This window comes from Triticum aestivum, chromosome 5A (genome assembly GCF_018294505.1).
Source record: "Triticum aestivum cultivar Chinese Spring chromosome 5A, IWGSC CS RefSeq v2.1, whole genome shotgun sequence".
In the NCBI taxonomy this organism is placed as follows: domain Eukaryota; kingdom Viridiplantae; phylum Streptophyta; class Magnoliopsida; order Poales; family Poaceae; genus Triticum; species Triticum aestivum.
The window spans coordinates 624,109,259-624,114,443 of record NC_057806.1 but is presented as its reverse complement, the minus strand read 5'-3'; positions in this window follow the sequence as shown (position 1 = coordinate 624,114,443).

Genomic DNA, 5,185 nt, shown 5'->3' with positions numbered 1-5,185 from the left:
TTGCACAAACTTCTCCATCCTTAGTCTTACGAAGAACATAGGATGGAGGCATGAACTCTTTTGGCTTGATGACAGTGGGCATGCCCCGTGTGGCCTTCCCACAAACAACCTTACCTTTCTCCTTGTGCCCTTCTTGTACAAAAGTTTCTTCTAGAGGGGTGGTGCACTTTTGAGAGGATGTCTTCTTCTTGCTTGCGCTTGGGTCAAACCCGAGTCCTTCTTTGGCAAACACTTCATTGTGTTGGCTCAACACCTCATTAAGGTTCTTTTGCCCTTGAGCACATGTCATGAGCCCTTTCTCGATTTGAGCTTTGAGAAAGCGATTCTCCTCAAGAATAGATGCTAGATCACTACTAGAGTTAGTAGTACAAGCATCAACATTGATAATAGGAGAAGAGTAAGTGTCGGTGTCGGCGGATCTCGGGTAGGGGGTCCCGAACTGTGCGTCTAGGCCAGATGGTAATAGGAGGCAGGGGACACAATGTTTTACCCAGGTTCGGGCCCTCTTGATGGAGGTAAAACCCTACATCCTGCTTGATTAATATTGATGATATGGGTAGTACAAGAGTAGATCTACCACGAGATCGGAGAGGCTAAACCCTAGAAGCTAGCCTATGGTATGATTGTATGTTGTGGTTGTTGTCCTACGGACTAAAACCCTTCAGTATATATACACCGGAGAGGGTTAGGGTTACACAAGGTCGGTTACAAAGGAGGAGATATCCATATCCGTATTGCCTAGCTTGCCTTCCACGCCAAGTAGAGTCCCATCTAGACACGAGACGAAGTCTTCAATCTTGTATCTTCATAGTCTAACAGTCCGGCCAAAGGATATAGTCCGGCTATCCGGAGACCTCCTAATCCAGGACTCCCTTAGTAGCCCCTGAACCAGGCTTCAATAACGATGAGTCTGGCGCACAGTATTGTCTTCGGCATTGCAAGGCGGGTTCCTTCTCCGAATACATCACAGAAGAATTTGAATACGAGGATAGTGTCCGACCCTGCAAAATAAGTTCCACGTTCCACCATAGAGAGAATAACATTTTCGCAAATCTAATTTGCCGGCCTGTTTTGGCAGCATGACGTTATGTCATGGCCCGGTGATTATTCGAACCGTTTCCTTTAACCAGCCCCGCACATAACGCGAGGCAGCTTTTTGACACGTCTTGTCAAAGCAGAGATCGTGTCCCCTTATTACGGGATTCTCATCAATACGGGCGTGGGTAACCCAACCGCGCCATCAATTACGGCGCTTGAGGGATAAGCGAGTTTTACCAGGCAAGTGGGGACGCGTAGTTTCGTCCGCCCATATAAAGGGATAAGGATTCCTCTTTCTATCCACGCCTTCTTCCTCCTTCGCTCATCCGTTTTCGCACACTCGAGCTCTAGCGCCCAAGTCCGCACTTCCCACCTCAACCTTCTCCAATCATGTCTGGAGCGGGAGGCAGGTGGATGGTCTCCTCCATCACGGATGGAGACATCAAGAAAGTGAGGAAAGCCGGATACCTGCCCGATGACATCGCGCACCGGCTCCCAGATGAGGGGAAGCTCATCCCCACCCATAGGCCCCATGAGAGGGTTGTGTTCCTCACCCATTTCCTCCACGGACTGGGATTCCCTCTCCATCCATTCGTCCGGGGGCTCATGTTCTATTACGGCCTGGATTTCCACGATCTGGCCCCGAACTTCATCCTCAACATCTCGGCGTTTATCGTCGTGTGCGAGGCCTTCCTCCGCATCAAGCCCCACTTCGGCTTATGGTTGAAGAACTTCAATGTCAAGCCGAAGGTTGTGGGCAGGTGCCAGGCGGAGTGCGGAGGCGCCATGGTGGGCAAGATGCCCAGCGTAACATGGCTCGAGGGCTCCTTTGTGGAAACCATAAAGGGGTGGCAATCGGGGTGGATCTACATCACCGAGCCGCGCGACCCTGCATGGGCAGCAGCCCCCGAGTTCCGATCTGGCATCCCCACGCGACTCACTTCCTGGAAAGAGAAGGGCCTGTCCTGGGGTAGTTCGGAAGAGCTGACCGAACTCCAAACATGTATTCAAAACATGGTGAACAAGAAGCTCAAACTTGTCAACGTGGTCCAGGTCATGCTCCACCGCCGGATCCTCCCGTGCCAACAACGGGAGTTCAACTTGTGGAGTTCGACCCGGCGCAACACCGAACTCTGAACAGGCTCTTCGACACGACTCACAAAGATGCCTGGAGGGTGCTGTTCAAAAACGCCGAGGTCCCCCCTCCTATTACTGAGGATCACGGATTCAGCGCGAAGCGCCAAGCCAGTGCGGTAAGCTGCTTTACCTTTCACAGGATGCTTATTTTTTATAGATTGATTCCATGCGGGATCTAAACTCCCGTACCTTTGACAGGACTGGCAGAAGACGGCCGGACAGATCGACTGTCCGACTCCTTTGCCCGAAGGCCCCGCAGACGCTCTTCTGGCGAAGATGTTGACTCCGCCCATTATACGGTGCCGGAGAAGACCAAGAAGGCCAAGGGAACCCGAAAGAGTTCCCGACGCCAGGCATCGTCAGACTCACCGTCCGATGACTCTGCGGCGTACTCTTCCCCCGAAGACGAGGAAGAAGAAGAAGATGCTCCCCCACCGGCTGGGGGAGATAAGAAAAGGAAGGCCGCCCCAACTGGGGGGGGGGGCGAAGGGTCCAAGAAGGGAAGGACTCTCCTTCCAGATAGTTCCACCGCCGCCGACGAAGGCGAAGACGAGTGGTTGCCTAGGGCCAAGCCCGTGGGGAGATCGTAAGTATTCAGATACCAGAGTAACTCATAGAATTCCTTTGTCGCACTGCTTTCCCTAACGCCGAACATAATCATGTAGGCCGCCACGAGCCAGTATCGATGTATCATCGGACGGCTCCCTGGGCTCGTCGGACATGGATAGCGATCCAGTCCCGATCGCCACCTCCCCTCATCCTGCTGACGACACCGAGGTGCTATCTCAAGAGGCACCGGGTCAAGGGAGACAGTCCTGGAGGCGCCTCGAGGCGACCTTCCGGACTCCGGGAGCCGAGGGGACGGGGCCCCTGAGAGCTCCGAGTTCGGTCCTCAGCCAAACACCGCGCTGGAACCTCCAGCGGTTCCAGGCTCGGGCAGGCGGCCTCCCTTTAAGAGGGGCAAGACGCCTGTGCCGGTGACCTCTGTCCATCCAAAGGCGCTGGACAATCTACTGGAAGCGCTTCGCAACGCTTCCATCAACGAGGAGCACCGCACTATCATGAGCACGGTGATCCAGAAGGTTCAGTCTGCCAAGAGCGGATTGACTGAAGCCTGTGCCAGCCTTCTAACAGGCTTTGAGGTAAGTGTTTTAAAATGTAGTAGAAATATTATCGCATAGACAGTAGCCCCTGATGCTTTGTTCGGTGTTCACAAAGAAAAGCCAAACAAAGGATCAAATAATATCGCAGGAGTCTAATATAAGTATGTCAATATGCATATGCAGGCTTCGCTACTGGCATCCGCCGCACTGACTACGGAGGTCGCTGTACTAAAGCAGGACCTCGAGGGGTCCAGGAAAGAGCTCGGCCTTGCCAAGAGGTAGCTCGAGGAGAACAAGGGTAAGTAATACCCTGTCTATAGATATGTATATATAAAAGAAGACGCGATTGCAAAATGACAGGATCATCGTATATTTGCCAGGGGCCACGACCGAGGTGGCGACCCTGAAGCAAGCGCTGACCAAGGCCGAAGATAAAGCGGCCAAGGAGTGCACCGAGCGAGAGAAGCATGAGGCTCAGGTGGGCGAGGTGTAGCAAGAGCTCCAGGCTCTCGTGGCGAAGCACGAGGCATTGGAGCTTGACTCAAAGACGCGGGAGTCTGAGCTTGCCGCGGCCCTCGAGAGCGCAAAAAGTGCCAAGGCCGAAGCCCAAAAGGCTCTCCAAGAGATCGACGCGATGAAGAAGATAGCGGCGGGTAAGGCTTTCTATATGCAAAGCAAGCATGTAAAAGTAAATTACCGATTACTTACCCAAATCCGGAGCTCTCCAGGAGCATTCGCAGATTTTCCCCGCAGCGTGTCCGATGCCGCACAATTTTACCAGGCCAAGGATGGAAGCTCAACGGAGAAGTTGTTCTGGTCTCAGTATGCTGAGGCCGAACACCCGGTGCCAATGAGCGACCAGCTGAAGCAGATGGTCGAGCTACATAAGGCGGCCGATCGGGCCATGAAGAGCTTTATAGTCCGGCTGTGGCCTGGCGACGCCCTTCTGAACAACTTCTTCGGCCTGGTGAGGCGGCTTGTGGATGCCTGCCCGCGGCTGGAGGTCATCAAGCGATCTGTCTGCATTGAAGGTGCACGCCGGGCTTTCGCCCGTGTGAAATTGTAGTGGGTCAAGCTAGACGCCATGAAACTGATCAAGGAGGGGCCGCTGGAGGGCAAGGAGCACCGCCACCCCGAGATGTACTACGAGGGTGTTCTGTCGGGTGCCCGTCTCATCACGGACGAGTGTTCAAAAGATGTAATTTTTGAATGAGACTTGCTCGTTTTATCCTGTATTTATGAAAACTTGTTTCATATGCGCTATGCAATGCTTGTTTGAATTTAAAATATTACCTTCTGTTTGGCTGTGTATCCAATCTGAGAGATGGCTAGTCCTCGGCTTCTGCCCCCATGCCACGAGTGCTGGGGTGTTCGGGATAAACCTGAGCACTCTTGTTCCCATGTTTGGGTCCGTCGAGGGAGGTGCTCAGCATAGCGAACAAGGCAACCGGACTAATAATGCTTTATCACTCTCACTTAGCCGTAGAATCCTATAATTTTAAATTTTGGTGAAGCCCCTGGTATTCGGAAGGACGAATTCAGGGCGCGATACACGCCTTTAAGCCGGACAGGGCCGGCCCCTCGCTCTAAGCGGCATAAGTCTTTAGGGACTTGAAAACCTCGCCAAACAGCGACCAGTCTCTCGCCTTATCATGACAGTCAGTTTTAGCTTTCTTTACTGAGGTGCTGAACCCAGCAGAACCGGGGCACAATCGCAGTAGTTCTCCTAGTGCTACCTTAGCCGATAAAGCGGAACATAAGGTACCAAAACATAGGAGCCGGGCAAACCAAACATTTGACCAAATACATGATTCGGAGCTGATGCATATAATGCTATAAGTTCGGGGTGCCACACTTGTGAAAGTGTTCGGACTTTTCACACAGCATTGTGGGGTACGTAAGCCCCT